We start from the raw sequence: 25,669 nt of genomic DNA, 5'->3' as shown, positions 1-25,669 counted from the left end.
GTGCGATGAAAAAATATGTGTGGTGAGAAATTTTTTCGGACTCTCGAAGTGGTCGCGTGGCTTAATCAACCGTTCTCCATCGTCCACGACTATTCGGGATTAGCCTCATCTTAATCTATATAGGAACCTCTGGAGGCGGCCACGTAATCGTCTCCTCCAACTCACTATCCCCATCATTATACGTTATGTCTCAGATATATCTCCGTTACGTGAATCTTCGGCCGACGATTCGTGTGTATAAATATCATACCCACAGCTGTATAATATACACTCGAGCGGTTAAAATAGTAAAAGGTTACCTATTAATAATGCAAATTAATGCCTACGTCTACGTATCAGGATCTTCATCCGAATCTTGCCTCTTTTATTTCTCAAAGTTTATCCATATATTTTATTTTTCATGACTAACGGGTATTTTCTTGACGAAATATACAACTATTTGTGTAAATATTCGAAGGTCATGACCCGACGCTATCCTCCCTCCGATCGGAATCATGACCTTTACGATTTTGTACCCAACTTTTTTATTCGCCGACAATTAATAGCTGTGAAAGTTACGAGTATCCGTCGTCAACCGTATTCGAACGGTTTTAAATTTTTACTGAATCGCAGCGAAGCGCAGTGCCATAAACGTTACTCGTTTCAGCTATGTAGCGTTCATCAGAGATCTATCATCAAAGAGTGTTGCGGGATACGTCGATATTATACATATACATATACATCAAGAAAGTCTGCACGATCGGGTCTGTAGCTGGCGATGGTCGAACGAGCTAGACCAGTTCACTTACAGTTAGACAACGTTTAACCTTACCCTTTTCCTAGCATAGACTGTCATAGAGATTTGTGTCTTTTCAAAGTCATCTCATTCACCTGAGCTGGCCTGGAGCAGGTGCTCTGCCCGAGATGCCGCATACTCTGGATTTACTTGAACGACGACAACTTCGAGTACCGCTAAGTGCTGTTTACTTCGTAACACCGAACGACCACCAACCGTGATCATTATCATTATAATGACAATGATCATCGCAACGGTGGTGAACCGTACCGGAGAAATTAACCGAAGAAATTAACGCGATCATCAACCTGAGATTTATCGATCGGTCGTGCACTCGTTATTCCGACGAGACGGAGTCTGATTAGAATCGATCGACAAAATTGCATTTTTTGTTGTCTGACCTCCGAAAGGAAAAAATCTCAATTCTCATCGTTTCGTACGAGTCATTATTTTGCTATTTTTATTCTCATTTTTTTCTCATACATATATATAAGTATAACAACGAAACGTAAGATACAGTTACCACAGTTACTACGGTAACTGCCTTGATCCTTTTTACCATTATTGTATAGAAATAGGCTTTGTCGGATATCTGGCTGACGGTGTTCCGACCATCTGCAGCAGTGGTCAACAAAGAGCGTGTCTCGCGTTCGTGTTAAAACGACGAAGAGTACGTATCGGAATTCGATGGTTTTTTTTTATCGTATCCGATTGTTGGATTTCCGATGTTCGAAACGGGTGTATATATAAAACTTTCCTACGTCTATCGAGTCGTAAAAATTGACGCAGGGAAGTACCCGACGATTTGTTAACCATTGGAGATTCCGCGATGCCGTTCTCTCGGAATAACTTAGAATGTTCGTAGTGACCACCGGTGCCACGTTACAAAGCGGCAACTGATGCGTGACGCGGGTGGTTATCATATCCAAAGCCTTTGACGATCTTGAGTCATCGAACCTGCCCACGAACTGAGCGAACAGAGAGTTCAACAATACTAAAAGAAAATGAAGATACTCCGTGAAGCAGCTGGCGCCACGAAGACGACTATATAATTTCCGGAAGGTCATTTTATTCGGTCGAAAGTACCATAGCCGCCCAGAGTCGTAAACAAACTAGAAGTTCGCTCCGTCAAGATCTTAATAGAAGAGAATAAAAGAGAAACGAATGACTAAGGAAAAAAATTGATTACTTCCGGAAGATCGGAAACGAAGATTAATATTCACAAGGACCAGGCGATACGCATCGTAAGGATGGCCTAGCGCTGTACCTACGTGTGTACGGGTATACGTACAACGTACAATGTATCGTTTGTGGTGTGGCTTCTTCGTTTTTTTTTCTTCTTCTTCGCGATGCCACGCACTAAAAACTTTACTTCCGCCGCAGTGTTCCTTCGATGATGAGTCTGCGCTAGGTGAATAGCATAGCGATGATATATTTTCGCATGAAGAAAGCGATTATACATGCTCTCGAAAGTGTTATAAACTTATTGGAACGCGCGAGTTTGAAACGGTAAATATTTCCCAATCGTTCATATACATACGTTGAAAATCTATATTAGGGTGGGTTGAAAAAAAGTTTTTTTTTTTTATTTTCTCAGGATGGGGGCAGAATTTGTACCTTATAAAAAAAAACATTTTTCAAATGTGGAAAAAATTTTTTACTTGATATTTTGAGGTAGCCCACTCGTTTTTTGAATGAATAATTAATCAAGTGGGGTACTTCCAGCAACAAAATTTTTTTTTTTGGTCAAAAATCATAGAAAATATCTAAATATTGTCGATTGTGATTGTTTTTTACTCGTTCACTGTTCAAAATTTTTTTCCTATTATTTTTGTAATTCAAGTATAAAATCAAAAAATGACATGCTCTTTCTTTAACTTAAAATTGAAGTTGAGTCGGGGAGCTCGAGCTTTGCTGGAGCCAGGTAACCAGCAGCGTAGCGCTTTGTTGTGAGACGTCACCTTCAGGGCTCAGCAGAGGTGACGCCCCACAACAAACCGCGCGCCCGTGGCTACCTGACTCCAGCTGAATGTAAGCTTGGGCTCCCTCGTAGACCGAGAAATTCGAATAGTTCGACCCATGCATGGATTGAGACGAATCAAAGTGGGTCTACGACTAAAACCAATCGATATGTCTTAATTTTTCTGCTCCCAACAGCGAATAATTGATGATTACTCGATCGATTGCACGAGTAGATGATTTTGGCTTTCAGATTTGGATTTCTGAGCTGTTAATACGTGAGATTACTATTGAGAAGCCAAAAAAAACACTCGATTTTTGGGCCAGAAGTAAAGTAGTTTAAAAATTGATTGTATTACACTTTTCTGACGTATTTTGACCTCAGGAATCCGAATCTGAAAGAAAAATTGACCTATCTCTAAAATTGACCGAGTTATCGCCAATTTTCAGCTTTTTGGGGTCAAAAATAAAAAATTGATTTTTCAGTCAATCTCAATGTAATTTGAGCTCAGAAATCTGAATCTGGAAGAAAAATTGGTCTATCTTCAAAAATGACCGAGTTATTGCCGAATTATTGCATTTTTTGGCATAAAAATGGAGATATCTCGAAGGGAAAAAATCGTAGCTCAATTTGGCTTTCGGATTCGTGTTCCTGAGGTCAAAATACATAAGAAAAGTGCCATACGATCAATTTTAAAAAATAAAAATTTTTGGCCAAAATTTGAAAAAATCGTAAGGGGTACCCCTTGGAAAAATCTCAAATTTTGGCCAAAAATTTTTATTTTTTAAAATTGATCGTATGGCACTTTTCTTATGTATTTTGACCTCAGGAACACGAATCCGAAAGCCAAATTGAGCTACGATTTTTTCCCTTCGAGATATCCTCAAATTTGTACCAAAAAATGCGGAAAAATGAGGATAACTCAGTCATTTTTCAAGATAGATCAATTTTCCTTTCGGATTCAGATTCCTGAGCTCAAATTACATTAAGATAGACTAAAAAATCAATTTTTTATTTTTGACCCCAAAAAGCTGAAAATTGGCGATAACTCGGTCAATTTTAGAGATAGATCAATTTTTCTTTCAGATTCGGATTCCTGAGGTCAAAATACGTCAGAAAAGCACATTAAACACAATCAAAACAATGATTTATTTCTTGCTCAAAAATCGAATTTGTTTTTGCTTCTTCAAGAGCAATCTCACATATAATCAGCTCAGGAATCCAAATCTGCAAGCCAAAATCATCTGCTCATCCAATCGATCGAGTAATCATTAGGTGGAAAAAATTTTTTACTTGATATTTTGAGGTAGCCCACTCGTTTTTTGAATAAATAATTAATCAAGTGGGGTACTTCCAGCAAAAGAATTTTTTTTCAACCCACCCTAATCTATATCCTTTGAAAATTGCGATCCATATCCTTGCCATTGCAGCGCACGTTGAAAATCTTAAGCGTGGGTGTTTTCATCTCCGACTGAACGCGTCGTTGCATTTGTTGAAATCAACTATTATAATGCAACGAACGGACCCGTCCTGCTCAGAGAATGTCCACATATCATGCGAGCATTATCTTATCCGTCATCGGAGCCGCCCACCCAGTGAAAACCGTATAAATTCTCCTAGGTAAGCGAAATTCAAAGCCTAGAGAAGAATATCGTTGCGTAGTCACGAATCCAATAAGACTCAAAATTTTTCAAAATAACTTTTGATAAAGCAAATTGACTTCTACTATATTTTGAGAATTCCAAATTTGAATATCTCTGCTCTGCGGTATCGTTTGAAACCGCAATGAACTCCGAGGCTTCGAGAGAAGCATCCGACGCGCTCTTCTTTGGTTCACAGAGTGGATGTCCAGTCTGACTTTTCTTGACCCTGCACGTTGACGTGCTAGGCGAAAAGGGCATCAAGGTATAGGAAGAGCGAGGAGAGGTGGACTGAATGAAACCAGGAAGGTAACTTGACGCGAAGAACGCGCTCAGCTGTAAATCTGCAGCATTATAGTACAGGTATATAAGTATACCTGAGCATTCCCCAACGACTTTGCGTTTCCTCGACATAACTTCAGCGAGGATCGAATAACGATCGATAATCATTTTAGGACGGATCAGACGCAGAAAATTAATGGGCAGTCTTATTTCAATTAAAACTCACCAGATATTCCCGGTACACCGACTTTCTAATTTGCCCGTAAGCGTTATCACGGAGCCATTAATCACACGTGTGCTGTTAAGTTTCGTCGAACGATATTTCTGCGATTTTTAACGCGTCTCGGTTTCATCAACGTAAATAACCAACGAGATGAGTCATATACATAGTAAGTCTGTAACCGTACGAATAAAACTTTCTTCTGGACGTAAGGAAGAAGTGAATCGGTATGAGAAACGGGGATGTTGAGATACAGATTCGATTGCTGTGTACGGTTTTCTTTCTCCCGATGAAGAATAAGGAAGAAGAAAGAAGAAAAAGTCAACGATAACCTTCGGTTGAAAAAATGTGCGAGAGTAGGCGGAAGTCGAAGCGGTGGGAGGTATGTACGGAAGGTGAGATATGTGCCTCTGGTCAATTTTCCCGGTTCTGGACTTCCAGTCTTCTTTCTTTTCTCTTCTCTCTCTCTCTCTCTCTCTACTTTTTCTTCTTTCCCTTTAGCGTCGGTTGAGAGAATCCAACGAATGCAGATTGCTCGCCCCATACGTCTAGAGAGTGGCTCGCAACTCTCGCTTAATTGACGCCAGAACTCGAGGACTTCCTTCGAACGCATGTGTTCACGCTCCGACTTATAATCGGCGAGAAGGATGCTCTTGAAAAATAATCCTTCGGATATATGATGGGTGCACCTACGGAAAATCCTATACGACGATCGCTCATCGGGGAAGAAATTAGCGAAAAAAAAAGAAATCAACCAACGAAAAAAGGCCGTCAATTTCCACCGACATTTCCAATATCACTACCTGCGTAGTCCTTTCGCGATATCCTGCCAGGTAGAGGAAGATGATCCGGCAATTCTCGGTCGGATTAAAACAACGACCGGTCCAAGGAGGAGGAGGAGGAGGAGGTATGCGTGAGAGTTCTTCCGCAACTTTAGCCATTTCCCACATTTGAAAAAAAAAGGAAAAAAGGAAAGAAAAGTAAGAAAGAATATAAAAAAAAAGGAAGGAAAGAAACAAAAAAGACTTCTGGTTCTCCGCGCCGGGTCGTTGCCTACCGTTGATTGCGACTTGTTCGCGAGTTGGTTAGGTAGGAAGATAGTTAGATAGGTAGATACACACGTAAGAGTTGCAGGACGCGGAAGAAGCGAGAGCATGAGTCCGTTGGCTTTTTCAAGGTTGGATGCCATTCGGTCAGCTTCACCCGGCCCGGAGCCCCGCGCCTCGGAAACCCCGGAGCAAACCACAGCGCGCGCGCGCGCGATATCCTCGAAAAGAAATTCATACTTTACGACGCATCGGGCGAATGGCAACCACCGATCCTGTTGCACTCTTATACATAACTCCGACGAAGATCTTTATCGTTTTACGATAATATACCACAACGCGTACGTGGGTATAGAAGAAGAATATTTTTCACCCAAACCCTACACGTACATTATACCGTTAACACAATTTACAACTAATCATATGGAAGGACGGTTCTAAACCGAAGTTACCTTCACTTTATCATTACGTCAAGATATTTATTGGAAGCTTTTCAAGCGCAACAAGGCAAACGTAATTCGCCCCAAAAGAAACGCAGATGGTAACGAGATAAGAACAACGAGAAGATAAGGTAAAAGTACGACTCTGTTTCGAATACGTTGTTATGAAAATTCGATGTCCATAACTAAAATCTACGGGTATTAAATTTTTACCCAAGAACAACTGAAGAGATCTCAATGAAGAACGGAACTTTTTCTTGCGCATGGCTCGGATAAAACTCACCAAGAATCGCTGGATAAATTCAAGTTTTTTTGAATCTGGAGGCGTGCCAAATCGCCTGAGAAAATCTGATTCCCGACGTAGGTATGGTGCAGCTCATGGCATTATGCTATACATATATAGAGAAGTTTATACCGTTTCTACACGAGAAATATCTACATGTATCTTTACATAAAATCTGTCACGTATAATGAAACGAAAGACAAAAACAGGAAATAAAAAAAAAAAAAAAAACTACAGATTCAAATTCAAGAACACAGACGTTAAAAACGATACACTTGTCGTCTGTAGTTATAACTGCAAAAACTGCACTACTGTCGTCGCTATAAAATTCAAAACCCTTTCGATCTCTGCATTTGTATGTATACGGGATGTTCATGCATAAAACATAAGTATGGGTGGACACGTATTATTTATTTATTTATTTTTTTTTTTTTTTGTAAGAATGTAAAAAGTCGACAATTCGAAAAAGACTTGTAAAAAAAAAAAAAGGAGCGAATGAAAGCTTCGGGGAGTGGCCGGTGTGTTGTAGCACGGACAGACGAGAAAAAAGATACGAACAAGATGGGGAAAAAAAAAAAGTCGACAAGCGGTGGTCAGGTGCTGCCGGTTGCGACGTACGCTCGGAAGTCCTGCGAAAGAGAGCCTTTTAAATTGAGGTCGCATACTTTTTGAAGAAAGTCATCCTCCCACCAGGATTCCGAAGATCGGAGAGAGTGGAACCAAAATGTGGCCCGCGGTGATAACCGAAATTCATATTGCGAACCGATCGTGAAACGATCGGTACTTACGAGGAGATAGCCCCCTCGGGGTGATTCGGGTATAAAAGCTCTAATGATCGGTTTCCCATCGATTCGGAAGTCACCGCGATCATTACTCATCTATTGAACATCCTCGCTTTCATTTTTATTCAAACGATGCGTATGGATTGAAACAACACGTTGTAAAGGGGCGACTTCGAGAAGAAAAGAAGAATCTTTTTTACGACTCGATAGAAAGCTGAACGTGTACAGTGTACGAAGAATCGCGAATCCACACAGAGTCATTAATTCCTCTGCACGAAGCGATTTAAGCATTGACGAGGAAGAAAAAAAAAAAACACTAAATAAATGATAAAAAGAGACGGAAAAAAATCTGGGTTAATTACCGACGTGTTCGATTATTCGCTGCCAATTCCGATGTACAAGCGTACCAGATATATGACGATGTTAATTACATTGAGTCGCTAGAAAAAAGGAACGAACGATCGATTATTCGCTTATGGGTATGAGGATATCGAGGAGAAAGAAGAGAACGAAAAATCGCGCAAAAAAGTCTCGCACGAATGAATTCCCATTAGTCATTATGAAAAAAATGGGATCTCCGTATACTTTCTTCGTAACGATGATGCGAATAAAATGACCGTAAGTTCGTGTTTCGTGGTCAACGCTCGGTTGGAGAGAAAATCGCGCCCCTGATTCGCGCGATTGTACACAGCTATGTACACACAATTATCCCCTAACGTTATCCGGGCGGATCCTGCGAGTCTTCCGGGAATTTTTACACGATGTTTTTCGATAAATAACGTAAAGCCACCGCGAGACGCGGCGGTGGTGGCGGCCCCGTACCTGTTTTCGATATGGGTCAATGCCTCTCTCTTTTCCTCTGTGCACGACCTTCTCAAATATTTGGACCTTTCTGTGATTCCGACGGCACTGACCTCGCGGCTTTATAGGTGTACCTGCAACGGCGAGGAAAAAAAATACCCATCGTGCTTAGACATTTATTTATGGTCGACGGCGCTCTCACACCATATCAGGGTTAAAACCACACAACCGTGTCACCCGTTATTTATATATATACATATATATTTTCATTCTATCTCATCTTCTCCCATGGCATATAATTTTTTGGACGAAATTTCAGAACTTAATTTAACTCTATTTTTTATTTCGATGCAGATATTGTGTTATCCTCGTACTGTTTCAGAGATTAATTTGTCTTCTTGATTTATTTATATATATCAAATTTGAAAGTGATTCAAAATATGGGTTTACTTATAACGGTTCACATGAATACGTTCCTCTAATAATACTTGTAAAATATGACAAAAAAAACAACAAATCTAGGCTAGTATCTTTATAATTTATGAAAAATATGTAAAATAATTTTCCTTTTTTTTTCTCATTTCAAACCGGTTTTCAAATCGTCTAAATTATTCAGATCCCAAATATAACCATATGTTTACACGAATATTATATAGGAAGGAAATTATGTCGGAGGAATTGGGAAAAAAATGCGAGAAAAAATAGAAACGACTGTTGCATAAGCTGTTAAGATACCGTTATTTCATCGAGTCGTTATGCATTATTTTTTTTTTTCTCCAAGTCGCTACGTTAATTTGGCGCCCAAAACGACGCCGGATATTATAATGTAATCGAGGCGAGCGGCCGAGCTCTGCGTGCGCTCTTCGACGGGGTTAGAAATCGTATCAATTTCTAGTTACGGCAGCCGCTGTGGAGTCTCCTTTACCTCTTATCGTTTACGCATCCACGACACGTCGAAGGTGACGCGCGCGCGAACTCCGCGTGTTGCTTTTCTAATAGATGCCCGCCGGTCGGCGTCAATCGTCACCGATACATATATGCATGAGACCGCCGCAACATTCGGATCCCCATTCATATATGGAATAAACGTCCCCATTTACATTGTGACAATGCGACCGACACCGAGGAGGTTCTCGAGCACCTCGACCCCGGTGGTTATAACGCATCAGCAACGTCTTTGAAAAAGGAGAGAAAAAAGGACCGAATCTGGAGTTCTGTAGAGAAAGAAATGCGGAAGAATTAGAAGAAAAATGAAATGGAACGCGCGAGCGAATCCCGAAGAACGATGATTTTTTTATTCGGAATTTTATTGGATAAATTGAAAAAAAAACATGGGCACGTCGTACCAGTGCTACGGATGGAACGTTGACCGAAGATGTGAGCAACTAATCATTTCTTGCATAATTCTAATTGGAGATCCGTAATCGACGGAGGACTCGATTTTGCCTGTATAAGCGAATACGTTGATAGCCTGCAACGCGCGCAAAGGCGAATTATCGCCTTAATAGGTTTCAAGAGAGTGTCATAATTCAGTTTCATGCGTTTCACATAATATTTCATAATTCGTTAGCTCGCCCGTTACGGTCCCTCGTGGTTCAATCGAATTCGATAATACGAACGTTGCATGCGATCGGTGCAGATGTTCGGCTACGCGGCGAGCTATTCCTATTTCGTATATACGTAACGTTTGATCGTTAGTTTTTGGTTTTGGGTTTTTGGTTTTAGGTTGTCGGTTGTAGGTCAAAGGCGTGTCCGTATACCGCGTTAACGAACACATTCAACTTTTGCCCGGGGGATAAGAAAGTTGTGAGTAGGAATCACCGACTCTTTTAGTTTCTCGCAAGTATTCGAAAGAAATATTATTAACAACTTGACGCGCCGAGAGATGAATTCTTCGTTCCGTTTATGAAAAAATTCTTTCACCTCCCATCCGTAATCTCATGTACTATAAATACACACGTCGATACATCGGTATATCATTATAATACAGCGGTACGATAATTATCATCGTCGAACATCATTAACGTGCAATTTAATGTTTAAGATATTGAGAAGATATTAATCGTCGATACGAATACTGTAATACCACCAAGTTACGGCATAACCATTTCAAAATTAAATCCAAAAATTATTTATTCGTTAATTTAATTTCTGCAATTCCCATCGGTATACACAATCCCCATTATCCTACACACGCGAACGATTCACACCGTACCCGTTTAATTTTACGGAAATTTTTGTTCGAAATTGTTTCGTCTAATTAAGAATAGGGAAAGAATCGCAGCTCGATATTTGGAACGGTTCCGACGCGAATCGAAGAAATTGCGACGAATGAAAATAAAAACAACTATCATGCCGGAAAGAATTTTAATCCGCGCGGTATTTAACCTGGATTTCGTTGTACAGCCGGCAAAATTCTGTTCCGTCGTGTTGTATACGTATATATATGTAGTTGCACTTCGGAATTCGTGGAGTTTTGCGATCGAGTTGAGGCAACGTTTCGATCAACGTTATTCGCTTTGGCCCCGGGGTGCGACGAGAGAGAGTTGTTCCACATCTTCGGAGACGCACGCGCGTCTTTCTCGACTTTTATGTACACGTTCGAGGTACGCAGCATACCTAGGTACGCGCTTACACGCTCACCTTTGTAAGTTACGAGTTACACAGGAGAGTAATATTTTTCAGCGTCGCTTACGTTTGGATTCCATCCCGGTCTCTGTTAGAAAATAATGAGAAAAGAAACGGGGGCTCTTGTACCCGTATCTCCCTTACGTCCGCGCTACATCATACGGCAATAGGAATTACACGTTCGACGTCGCGTCTAGTTTGTGCGCAAGTTAAAGAATTCGTTCTTTCATCCACGTTTCGTACATCCTGCTATATATACGCGCGTGTCACGTGTAGAGGTGTTCACCCGTATGTAAGATACCTGTAAATGATGCGCGGTGGCTGCTGCTGACGAGCAACGAGGCACGTGATACATCGGGTCCTGCTACGGGAGGATGTATTTTAGCGAGGAATTCGCGTCGAGCGTTATACGTATAGTTATAAAATATATACCCCCGATAGGACGTATGCCAACGAACGCGTATCGTAAAGGCGATATACGACGGCGAGAGAAAATTGAAGAAAAAGACAGAAAAAATTTCCTTCGGACAACGACGATGATGCATTCCGAATGTACGTACGGTAGCTGGGTGTGGTTCTTAAGCGTACAGCGTCTCAAAATACCTCGCCATTATTTATATCGCACCTCCGAGTTGTAAACTTTACACTTTCTGCGTTGACATAAATTTTCCCGCGGAGCGCTCACGTCGCGCGCGAATGCGAAAATCATATTTTAATTTATTTTGCACACTTTTTCTCATCCAAAGAAAACTCGCAACAACACTACTGCGTTAATTCACATAATGTGACATACGCGAAGACGATGTGTGCCAAATTCTGTAAACGGAATTTTCTCTAATTTCAATCGTGCGTTCGTGTCTTTAATCTTCGTTACCTCTTCATTTCTCCCAAAATCGATTTGGATAAGAATAAAAAAAATAGCGACTGCCTTTTCGCAACATAAGGATATAAAATTAGAGCCGTATACGCGCAACGGCGTTGGCGCGTTTCGGTTGCAGCGGATGATAGAGTTCATGAAGACGCGAGCGCGGCATGACTCTATGGTTGCAGAATGTTTTCGATTCCGATACCGTATAAATCTCGGTAAAACCGGTTGAGAATTACGACCGCTAGAAAGATCGACTGACGGACAGACGGAGGGGAAAAGACAGACAGACAGACGGACGGACGGATAGACGGACAGAAGTACGGACAGACTCCATTACATCACGATCGCAAACCGTTGCCGTACCGTAATAGCGTTCAAATTCGCAAACTGCTACGGTATCGCGTCGTCTATCGGTTGGGGAAAATTGCCGAAGAGATCGGCGAACGGCGACTGCAGCTGGAGCCGATTTCGGCAACGCGTACTCCGACGATCGCGATCGATTTTCGAAATATTCAATTCGTAGGTAGTGCCGATTAAGATACGGCTCGGTATATTTTACACCTGATGTTTGAGCTTGGAAGTTTGATATTGAAGTTATCAGGTGTTTCGAAAGAAGGAACTTTGTGTGTACCGACGTTAACGTACGAGAGTATAATCGACGATAAGATGAACGTTAAATAATACATCGCGAGTCGGAAAGTACAGTAAGTCATTTTACTATCTGACAAGTGTTGAGTGATCGACGATCGCAACCGATGCATGCGGACGTAGAATTTCGAAAGGAGTTCACGGAGAAAGACGGAGATCGAATGAATCGAGGAGTCTTCAGTTTTCAAAAAATCTGTATAAAAAAAGAGGGAGAAATTAAAAGAAAAATAATTACGAATCGCATTAATTGTTTACGATTATTTGAATGACGAGTTCTGGTCCATTAAAGATCGGAGCGCACGATCTGCAATCGAGTTCTATATACATAAATATAAAATTGAAATTCCGAGCGAGAGATATCCGTATACAAATTACATAAATTTTCAGATAAACGTATGTATCTGTGATCCGACTTTCAAAAGATGATCTACATCCGTCTCGGCTCGGCGTCGATTCTCGAACGATGTCGCATAATTTAGGCACCTGTCGTTCGAATGAATAATTCTTCGTATGTCAGAGAAACGAAAAATCGACTTACGATTTCAACCGCGCGTGTGACTCGCGAATAAATAAATTATCCGCGACGCTGCGCGTCGCTGGACAAAATACTCCATTAAAAACGCAAAAGATAAAATGGATGGAAATGAGAAATCAGCTGTAAGAAATTACGGTTTTGCGACCATCGTTGAACCAGGATAACCGCGTCGCGCGGCGCTTATTCTAACGCATGGTAATCATCCTAACGGACTTCTTCCGCGCATTCGAGTCGCATGGGTTTCATATTATAATACTTTCGCGTGATGCAGCGACGTCTCCTTAGATTTTGTACAACATCCCGGTATGGGTGTACGAATATGTACGTACGTACAGACGAGTGGCGTGAGCGCGTGAATCTTCATACATAGCTAGGGTATACATGTGAATTTATATGTATGTACATTACACACTTTTCGCATATGTTCCAAGTAGGTATACGCGGGTACGATATTAATATCAACCTTGCGCGTGTACGTGTATCAATAATATATACCTGTACACGCAGTGTACACATTCAAACGTATAAGTATAACGTGCATTTATATATATATATGCATGTGGAATATGTATAATTATATGTACAGTTGCGGAAATCTGCATGTAAGATTTATACAGAGATATAGGTATAGCACGTGTCATTCAGCGTACGTATATTGCATGTATAAAGAAGTAAGTCAGGAGACTTTAATGCCCGGTCTCTACGGTGTTTCAGAAACTTCCTCATATTTCCTGATACACCGTCGACTTTGAATAGCTGGTAGAATCAAAAGCGTCGGACGTTTCTATGGTGCAGCAGTAAAATGCGGAACTCGGGGTGTACACGCTTTGCAGTATGATGCAGGTATTTAATTTTAAACGATTATTAAACCGAAGATCCGTTGGAATATTACGTACGTTGTAATAATCGCTCGCAACCGTGCTTCGCGTCGTTGTCAGCTGAGCAGCGTACGACGTATATTAAAAATAGTGGTAAAGAAAAAATGGTTCTCCCAAATGGATGAAAAAGCGCATTTAATATTTCTCTTAACGGCGACTCGAGTTATATATATATATATATATGCCTTCGCTATCAATTTTCAAGGGGCATCGGCGCATAAATTTTTTCGATGGAAATCGAATGCTGTAAGGATTACGAGTGCGCGATGTTGAATTACGAAGTAGAAAACGTTTTTACTTATAACGTACGTACGTGATGTATACGTATATGCTCGCGAGCGGAAATCGAAGTGACGTAGACGACGGCCGTTGATTATTCCCGTTCCGTACCGCAATGGAATATAGAAATTCATAAGACGGCCTGCCGAGTTCTATGACCATATTAATTTTACACGAGAATCGGCGAAAGTTAACAATGCCATAGAGTTTGTAACGATCTGCAGCACCTGCAGGTGCGCGAATGGTGCGAATGATAATGTGAAACTCATCGCCGCGCCAGTCCGATTGCCATATAAGACGAATTTGTTCAACGGTAGAATCGACGAATGACGTAAAAACTCGGTAAGAAATCGGGAAAACACTGTACTCGCGTTCAACCGTCATTGGAGTTTATTGGAGAGTTCTCTCCCTTTGTCCAAGACGATAATACAACACGCACAAATGACTACAATTTTATTTCTCTTCGTTTTCACACACATGCAACGCTGAAAAGTTTGAAAAAGCGACAAACTTGTGTGAAATTTTTACATCTCCGCAACAAGGATGAAAAGACAACTTATACGAGTTTACGTGAAAATAATCACAATATCGAGACTATGGTTAGGTACAGAAACGATACGAGCGAACAATAGTCAAGAAACGACACACTCCGTGGACCTCCGTGTAGATGAGTTTATAAGATAAGAGCCTAATTACACGAAAAAAAAAAAAAAAAAAAAAAAAAAAAAAAACCAGGAGAAAATTATGTGTATAAGTATACAGTATATAAAACGCGCGCTGCAAGAAGACTTACGTTAGGCCTAGCCTTAAGTACTTTTATCGAGTTGCTGCTGCTTCTTCTTCTTCGTCTTCCCCGTACCTACTATCCTGGAAGTTTCGGAGTCGTTGCCCTCACTGTGCAAAACTGCGCGGCACGGCGCATATACAGTGCAAAAGCGTTTCGCAAACTATTCTCCGAGTAATAAATGTCGAAAAGTAAATTTCTTCACCGTCCCCATCGACCGGAAAAATCACCTCTCAAATGACCATGTAGATAGCCGCAGTTGTATATACATACAACGCAACTCTTCTTCTCGCCGCATCGCTCACCTGCGGGGCCCCGCGTTATTCCAGCTATGATCTATATTTTAATAACTTCCTGTTCGTCGCACCTAGCGCGGCTTCACGGAGACGCGAAGAGACGACCACTATACCCACGGGATGTTGGAACAAAAGGAACGAAAAAAAAAGATATACCTCCGTATTCGCGATTGAAATAAAACCAGCACCGCTGACAATTTTCAAATCAGTTATCGACCAGGCATACTTCCGTGATTCCCAATTAATGGAAATTTTCATCTTTTTTTCTTTGAATTTAGCCGTCGAATTAGAAAGTATGTCATAATTTTTACGCTAGATAAAGTAAACTGCATAATACCTGTATGAACTTTCTACGTGACATAAACACGAGTGACGCGTGTAGCTCGAAACGTTTCGAGTTGGGTAGAGAGGTATGTGTAGTGTAGTGTACTTATAATACGAGGCATGATAATGTATAATGTCCGTTCCTAAGTATCTTGTAAACGGGTACCTACTACAAGAAGGTTCGCGGCTAGCCGTCTGTCACTTGACCCGTAATTCTTAATAGCATGTACTTGATGCTTAACCGCGTTCTTTTGTACCAAGAGAAGATATGACCAAGTTGAAACCACAGGGTCTTCGGACAGTCTTTGAATTTTCTTCTTCGATTATTTGCCTCAGAAGAAAAGAAAGGTCTGATCGTCGTTCCAGAATTTCTCAAAGAATACAAAAAAAAACTGGATTATTCAGAAAATTTCATCCCCTAACAATATGCAATTAAATTTCTAACAGAATGATTTCTATCCTAATGTGCGGTATTTTTTTCGCAATTTTTTCCCTACTTCGTGTCTCCTCGTTTCGTCGACGCGAACATTCCTATTTCTTTTTTACCTATGAGAATCGGAGCTTTCAGCGACCGGATATGATACGAATCTATTTATAACCATCGCACCCTCCAGATACACGAGTCGCATACAAACCAGATTTTACTTTTTACGGCGCAGAGTTAGCTCTCCGAATTTGGTTATAAGGCGGCGTCATAGCTGCGGAATGAATCACGTGAGGTATTAAAAATCTTCAAACACCCACAGATTACAAATGGTCCAAGTTTGTTCTTTTTTTTTTTTTTGTTGTTTTCTGTCTGTCTCAAGAAAACTCACGAGATGCGGTCGTGAACCTGGGATGCGGTAATCGTAGAGAAACGCGTCTAGTGCATCTGGTTTCCAGAATAAATTTCACCTTGCTGATTTCGTCACAATAAAATATTCAGTAGAACAATTAAAACCTATTTCCGTCCGTTCTTTTCTTCGCTCAAGGTATATCGGTAAGTTTTTTTTTTTGTTTTTTTTTTTCTAATTTCAACGAAATATAACGTTCGCAGATAATTTGATACGGATGAAAAGTGTAGATTAAACGGTCAAATGTTTCGAAGCGTTTTCGTCGTCGTTCTGACTTTTTGTATTCCCCTAAAATTTCAACATTTCCTTTTTGTCGCCCGAGTCGAAACGAACTGCGATTGTGAAATCTTCGGGGGGAGCTGGAATGATTCTTTTCCTTTTTTTTTCTCCCCCATCCACTCGTCACAGCCTCACGACGTTAGGAAATAATGGTTAAATAATCGGCACGGTGACACAAATGACTGCAATGAAAATAATATCTGCAGTGCGTCGTGTGAGATGAAAAAAAAAAAAAAAAAATCGTTCCGAATACAGGAATCACGCTGCAGGGCGACAATCAATGGGAGATCCACGAGACGATGATTTTCTCGAATAGGTCGAAGTTGGAGTGCAGCCGGACGCGCGTCTACCTCGTGGACCACCCCGCCGTTAGAAATCATTGACTCGAGCTGCGTCGGAGGAATTTCAGAATGCGGAAGGAAAGCAACTACCGGGCGCTTGCGTTATAGTTAGTATAATAGTAATCCGAGAGAAGGTGGAGGTTGCTGTACGGCTAATAACATTCATTTTATGGAATCTCTCGAACATTTTGCTCCCGTCTTTCGCGCACATATGTACCTACCTACGTACGTACGTTCGTTAACGTTACAGCCATGGTATAAAAGGCTGCGCGTATCTTTATCTCGGTATTTTCTTTTTTTTTAGACTAGTTATTGTGACTCGACTCACATAAAATTTAAGGTAAGAAAAAAGAATTGATAAAAAAAACAAAAAGAAGGAAAACTGCAGCAGCAGCTGTGATTTTTAACTGAACTATATCAGGTTATTCGCAGATTGCTGCAGCAGCGGTGCATGTAACATGGGTTGGGATATTTCTCTTATCTGCTGCAGCAACCGACTTTATAGCACGTTTATAATATATATACAGTCTATAAAAACTTGTTATATTATTTATTGAAAAAAAAAAAACAACAAAATGTTCTTTCATTTTTTCTTCTCCTTCTTCAAATATATTCGTAACGCGATTAATGAATTATTCATAAGTTTGTGAAATACCTACATAAGTATATATATATAAACGACACAACGTCGTGTAAACGAACAGCGAATTTAAATGAATTATAATCTCCGCCGCAATATTGTTTGGGTGTTGATTGGATTGTGTAATTATATACGGATACGCGTGCGGGGTATACGTACAATATTCACGAATCTTCGTCGATAATTATTATCCATTGATCACCGTCGGTTAAATTTAGATGTATACATTAATCATAATCGTGCGTAGGTACATAGGCACGAAAATATTGCACGTAATAAATACGAGTCGATCCGAGTAATTGAGATAATTTTTCTATTCTTCAATTTTTCTCTCCAAGCGAAGGAGGTGGAAAAAAGGGTTTCAATTAATTTTTAACCATAAGGTACACAAAGCGCACGTTAAATATATACATATACGTCATGTGTACACGCGTGCGTTTACCGTGAGAACTGTCAGCTTTCGCTTGTACGTATACCTAGCCATTGATAATACGTAGCACGTATGTATTTATTAAATATACAATACATACACGCGCACAATGTAACGAGAATTTTAATTCACCCCGCACAACGAAATTCCATTACCTGTATTATTATAACTAGACGTATGTACGTTCTCATTATAAATATTTCAAGATTTCTTTTCGTTTGGGTTTTCTCAGGTACGCGCCGATATCACGTACGTTGGCGTAGTCTCAACTATAAATGTGCGGCACAATCGACGAACGTATATATATATGTACACGCAGGACACGTGATAAGCTGTGGGATATCATTTACAATCGAAGGGATAAAAAAAATCTAAATGAGACGTGTCAAGGTCTCGGGTTCGTTTCAGAGCAACTGGACACCCGTTGTCTACGAGGTGTAATAATATGCAGCTAATAAAACTATGTAACGTATTATAATTCAATACTTTCAACAATAATAATTAGCGTTCGCGACTGATAATCAGTCTGCGAATATTCAGTTCGTCGGAGCAGGCGTCGAATTTTCGCGCTATTTATTATCGTTTCGATTCACTCGAAACGGATGAAGAATAGTAATTCAAGCGAGGTACGGGGCGTACCGTGTAACAACGATAGGTGTAACGAGCGTTGAATTTCACTTTCAATGAATAAATTATTAGGAAGAAAGCGAAAGAAAATTGATTACAGCAATAATCCAAGGTTTGTTAAATTCGAAGTGCACCATCAGAGTGGGTACGCAGTTATCTGCTTCCGCGTCTTCGGAATATGTGTGTAGATATAATTACGAAACAGCTGCGTATATTTTAATTACCCATTAGGGTTCCGTTGTATTTTTACATACCGCGACCAGATCATCGGCAGATGTTTTCTTATCACGTCGTTTCTATTGTAATTATTTTTTTTCTCTCCCATCACTTGACCAGGTGGAGACGTTTCAACGTACGGAATTCCAAATTTTCTTCGTAAAAAGTCTGTTCTGACGAATCGTCGTAACTGCGGCATACCCCATTGAAATCGGCTGAATTTTTCTAGTACAAAAGTATCGTGTAATTAAAATGCCTATCGCGTTAACGACGTGTTGTATATCAAATATGGCAAGAGATATATATGTACCAAAATTGAATAAAAAAAGATGGTCCGAACGCGGGGTGCGCGACATGCTTCGATCGCAACAAAAGGCTTTTGTGATTCGACGGTAGATAGATAACGATCGGTTACATAGTCTTACGAAATAATAATGACCCGTGCGCTCGTGGCTCGATTCCCAAGTGGTTTGTATATTCTTCGCATAGGAATTTCTCGCGGCCGTGACTATTTTACCTGTAAAGGTACATCTACGAGACACCCTCCTACGTATGTATATATGCGACTGTCCGATGTCCATGAGCCACTAAAAATTCACATTTCACATTTTTAACAACAATTTTTCGACGACAAAACCAACGGAACAGTGATAGTAAACGAATATGAACCGTTTCTTTTTCTTCTTACTCCGCGCAATTAATTCATCTCCAGCAGCAAATAGAAATGACCGTCCGATCACTCCTTGTAATCGTATAATTAAATTTCACCGTATTACAGTATTGGACTTTGACACGCAGTGTTTGACGTTAATTATTAATTATTATTATCATTAATGCACGGGGCATACGAGGGACTGATCCATAATTAATCGGGTACACGTATAATTGAATTGCAATATAATGATCAATTTTATTTTCATCGGAGTAACGAGAGGTGAATTCGACGGAGGGGATCATTAATTGCATCTATATTGTTTTATATCACAACGAGAGAATATAAAAAGAGAAACTAAATAAGAAGAGAATAAGAAATATCAAATCAATTTCACCATTCAACCCTCACATCCGTTCGAGTCGGCGTATTGTACATCAGGATCTTTCAAAATTAAATCCCAATTCTTCTGATAAACCTTAGTCGCCCCCCGAGTAATCTCTCTCTGTATGTAGTAGACACTTCGTATGTATACCCATGTGCACATATAAGTCATACCTACTTTACCATCGCAAAACGTGAGAATGAACTAATTGCAAGATGTTTTCCAAGTAGTTTCTAAACCCATGGAAATAGAGTGAAAACTAAGTGCAAACTGCAAGTAGCAGCAGCAGCATTCGTTACAATACTCCATATCTTAACGAGACATTTCTTTCACATTGCGCTCGTACATGAGACACATAGGTATTCGGGTAAGCGTATAATGTATAATGTAACATGTATTCACTGTTCGTACATATGTGCACATATTTACTATTCTTTTTTGGCTCTTTTCTTTTTCATTGTTAATTTTTCTTTTCACCGGGGCGAATGTGCACTATAAAATATTTTATGCAGTGTGTACGCACGTGAAATGTTGATTCTTTGGATGTGTAATAATGAATTATTTGTTTTTTTCTTTTTTTTTTTTATTACGAATGGCGGTATAGGTTAGGGTGTCAGGGGATTTGTTGCTCACGTACCAACAGAAATATCTTATTATTACCGAGATATATAAAACTGTGTGCAAATACATAAAGTTTATGCAATTCCTTTGGATATATGTGCATAGGATCATGTGTATAGAGCAGCGGTAGCACGTCAGACGGGTGTCTGACTATTATATTTTTCTTGCTAAATCAAACATTGCAAATCTCAGTTTATTGACAATACCTTTTATATACACGCGTATGCCTAGAGACATACCTATATTTATGAACATATATAGCAAGTTGAAGTCGCGTCGACCAGACGTGCGGTGGTACAGAGCGGCAGCGCAGCAATGGCAAAAGCTCGATATCCCTTACGTAATTGCGAATTGGATAAAACTATCGTAATAACTGCGCTGTGTTTCACGACTTTTAAAACACTCGAAACGTGTACTCGATCCGCGCGGGTACAGCTCTTGCGGAGAAATTGAATTCAGAGAGAAAAAATGGAGGAAAATTTAATTTTCAAAAATGCATAAATGATATGGCTGCATTGACACGATTATATTATTCGATGAAATACCTCACAGTCGCCTATACCGCAGATAATTTGACGAGTAAAAATTACTCAATTCGTCAAATGGTGATAAAAAATTATCAAAAATTTCCCAAGATTCGAAAGGCTTTATTTATTTATAAAATTTCTTCTTCTCTCATATACCTGTTCGAGATGCGGTGTATACAGGTGAAGTATCTACTTATAATACGTACAATGGAGCATTCGAGTTTCAGTGCTGGAAATGTATGTTATGTATACCGTATACATGCATAAGTACTATTTCTCTTTTTTCTCTAGGATTCACGGGTGTTGCTTCCAGCTTTCATTATTTGCAATTTACCACACGTTTCGTGTACACCGTACACACTCAGAGGCTACAGGGTTCCTCGGCGTTGTAAAATAATAATTATACACTCTCCTCTCCTCTCTAGTTTTTTTTTTTTTTTTTATTTCAAATTAACAGGGTTCGTCCCGCCAGATTCAACTCTCGACTGTATGAAGAATACCGTTGTAAAAAAAAAAAAATAACAGCCTTTGATTTTAGAAGAAATTCTCATCTTCTTTCCTCTCCTTTCGTGCAGCCAATTAATTAGAGAAAGAATAGAAACTGGGCCGGGGAGGAGGTGCTACTGTTACCTGATCGGATTATCCTGAAATGATGACAATAAGGATAACGATAAAATAAGGAGGCACGGAATCCGGTCAGCTCGATGCGAAACACGTCCAGATATTCGCGTACTCCGACCGAACGGAGTGATAAAAAAAAAAGTCAAATTCCCGATATCGGGTGAACCTTTCTCAACGCAGTTCGCAGTGCGCTTCGTAAGTATATAAGCGTAGGTACATATTATGCATCGACTCGCAAACTACCTACATCTGCGGCAGGTCGGCTCACGAGACTGGAATATACGCGGGGCATGCTTTTATATTGGTTATTGCATTTATTGCCAATCTGCAACGGGCCCGGGTATAGTTGCGGAGCGGACATAGATATTAATCTAAGGCATAATTGCAGCGGCTAGCTTGAGCGTTATTTATTACTTCAGTTTCTATCCTGCAGTACCACATATTATTACAGTACATACGTATGTAGGTACGTACGTACGCGTATATACCTTCGACGTCTCATTTTTATTTCTATCGATCGCAAAAAGGACCAATGCTACGTTCTCCGGGAGCAAAAAAAAAAATCCGAGTTTCGAATGCGTGAAACTCTCCGAAGAGATTTTCAAAAAAAAAAAAAAGGGATAAAAAAAATTGGGCAGCGGGTTCAACGCGTGTGCAGATCGAAAGTTGAGTCGTCGGATGGTTCCGGTCTCACCGTAAGTTATTCACTGGCAAAGACCGTTGCGGTGGTATAAGATTCGCGGTTTCGACCCGCGAATCTGCATCCGTGGCTTCAAAAGACGCCGCTTGTTGTATATGTACGACCGATGCGAAATTCGCGAGTGAAAACTACTGTGCAATTTCCGAAAGTGAATGATGAGAGAAACCAAACGATCATGCACGCGCGTCGTTTGCGTGGTACCGCACTCTCATTCAATCGGTATAGGTACGTTACATCCTTCCGGAAAATTTGAGCGAAAAATTCGATCGTGCATAAATTTGAAAACGATCAATGTTCGGACGAGAAGCGCAAATAAAATTAAGCGTATCGGAATGATGTACATAATTACAGCGATATTTTGAAAGAGGATCTTGAAAATTCGTGTGCAGATAATTCGTGAACACGCCAAATCGCGTGCTGTACTTTACAGGTAGGATAGTCGAAGGAACGCAGGCAGGCGGGTAGCTAGACGATAAAGGGAATAAAAAAGGCGAAGCTGCAGGAGCGAGTAAGATCTGCAGGCGAGCGCTAACTCTAAGCGCATCTAATGTAAATCTTGTATATAAAGTTGGGATTTCTCGTACAGGTATTTCACCGTACAGGTATACATGTATACAATATGCATTATGTGCAACCGAGGGTACTACGCGATATATCGAGAATGGAGTTGAAAATTTTTTTCGCTTCATTTTTACACCAGCTAATTCTTCGTTTTTCGTTTACTATACGCGAGATAGAAGAAGAACCGCACGGAAGAGATCGAATCGTTCGGGCTAAGATGGAAAGCCGATTCCAAAGCCAGCTTTCATATACACAGAGCGAAAGACGACCAAGCGGTGTAAATCGCCTCCTAGCTAACAAAGTAACGAATCTACGAAACGTTTTATACCGCGAGTTAAACGTACGATGATTCCGCGCCAAGGCGATACGCGAATTTTTGCGTCTGCAGCAAATGAAATAACTAAATTCTCAAAAGTCTTTTCAACAGCGAACGGAACATCAGGGTAAAATATATTCGCGCGAATAGGGGCGTATCGGTGTCCGTAAAACGTTCGTTACATTTATCCACATTATTAATACAGATGAGAAAGTCATATTCGAGTTGACCGAACGAATGCGAGTAGGTATATGGTGTGTCTATAACAACAGACGCAGCTTTCTTCTTAATTGTGACCCAGATCTTCGATGCCTTCGGGGCGATCGTTTGTCGAAGAGACTCCGCGGGGAGATGAAAAAAAAAGAGGTGGAGGAACGAAAATTACTCCAAATAAAAAAAAAGAAAGGAAGAAAATCGTAAAAAGCGACGGAGAAGCAACCGAGTATCTCCCCTCAAACTATACGAGACATTTTTTCAATCCCTCTACCGTACGTTATAAAGCCGTAAGCATATATCTATAGAAAACGCACGCGCGTACGCGTACGTCATCGTGTAGATTCACGCGCCTATCTCATCTTAATCTTCATCGACATGAACTACCGCATTATCTATATACACCCGTCAAAACACACCTGAGCATAAAGAGTGTGTACAGGTATACATTATAGATATATATACGTATAGTATACATATCTCATGCTAGCCAAAGACAAGACACGGTATCTAAAGACATTGGAAAGCGGTGCGCCGTGTGTACTATGTACGTACCTATTTTTACCTGTTTTTTTTTTCTTTTCGTTCGTCTTATACTCGCATCGATCAATCGAATCTCTCTGGAGAAAAAGTCGAGGAGAAAAGAAAGGAGTGAAAAAGATTAGAAAAAAAAATCATGATTTAAAACTAACACACAGTGAGGAAAAAAAAAAGAAATTACGGGCTCGGTTGAAGAGAGTTCGATCTGCGATTTCAATTTTCTGATCAGAATCAAAAAAAAAAAAAAAAATCTGCAAAACACGTGGACCGAGGTGCATTCCGAGCACCAAATGAGGCCGGAAAAATCAGTGACACATTTAATTGTTCGATTCAAAGGTGCTGCGCAAATTGAACAAATATTTGATCATCGTCGCTCCTTACATCACTACATAGCTGCACACAGGTATACCTACTTATATAGGTGTAATAAATTATGTCATCTACATAATTACACCGGTTACTATAATATACACAAAGGTGATCGCGTGGAAAAAAGATTATCGACGGATAAAAAGAAGGAATGTGCCAGTAATTTGACTCGTTCGACAAGTTGGAAATTGATAAACAATATGCAATGAAAAAATCAAAGTGATAAATTCTACATACCTCAGGGATAAATATGTATGTTTATATATAAGTGTATAGACAAAGCTGCAGCACGTATATAAACGATATTCAAAAATCTTGAATCTAGCGCAATTACATGGTAAACTCTCATTATCAACGGTTATTTATTACTCTACCGTGTAAAGTAGAAATACTTAGACAAAATGAATTTGCACTCGGTTATAAAGATTAGCTTTGCTCGACCATGAGGAATATATACGGTACTTATAAATTAGAGTTTGAAAAACGGAAGAAAAGAGAGAAGAGAAAAAGTTAGCATGCAACCTCTCTCGCCACGGTTTGATTCTAAATTTGATTTCAAAGGTGGAGAAGCCGTGAAATATGTTTTACTATATAACACAAAAGAAAGTAGAATCTCCTATAAAACTGTAATGTAAAATTCCCAGACGTTCTGATATTCGCAAAGTAATGCAGTGCCGATAACCGCGGGTAGAAGAAATTCTTTTCATTTTTTATAGTAGATATCCATGATAGTAAACTAGCATTCCATTCGTCGTTGAAACTTTTGATCCGGAATTTTTTCTTCAATTTCACATCATTAATTAAGTATTTTAAAAATTGATTGTCTGACATTTTTCTTACGTATTTTTACCGCAGGAAAACGAATTCGTTGCTCAAATTGAGTTACGGTCCATGGAGATTCGAATGAACATCAACTTTTTAGAATAAGATATCACGGCAGACAACAAATACCTGCTCACGTAATAAACGTTAAACGTTTAAAAATTACCAAATATCAAGGTTTGTTTCAACTCTTTTAGCATATCTTTGTTGACTCAGCATCCGACGTACACCTATTTACAACTATATTCGTGAAAAATACTGTACAGGTACTTGGTGTGTGTAATATTAACATTCCATTATCCACTCACATTAACAACTCTTCTTCATCTTTCCTCTTTTTTTCAAAAAAATTATTTCGTCATTTTCTCCCCACACTTTTCATTCATTAATTGGTAAACATTTTTTTTCTCTCTTCGTAAACGTTATATCATCGCGGAGACGTCATTCACACGTTGCATCTGGACATCGAAAGTATTTGCAGCGTGAAATTCGTCGGTTGAAAAAACG

The 25,669-nt window shown here is 39.9% G+C and overlaps 1 protein-coding gene across 5 annotated transcripts in view; it reads right to left on the bottom strand.

Annotated features, from left to right (window-relative positions):
- The window catches only part of LOC105688962, a 42,273-nt gene that overhangs the window by 7,254 nt on the left and 9,350 nt on the right, over window positions 1-25,669 (bottom strand). The gene's annotated exons all lie outside the window — the stretch shown is intronic.

This window comes from Athalia rosae, chromosome 4 (assembly GCF_917208135.1).
Source record: "Athalia rosae chromosome 4, iyAthRosa1.1, whole genome shotgun sequence".
NCBI classification, from domain to species: Eukaryota; Metazoa; Arthropoda; class Insecta; order Hymenoptera; family Athaliidae; genus Athalia; species Athalia rosae.
This window is presented reverse-complemented; position numbering and strand designations above follow the sequence as displayed.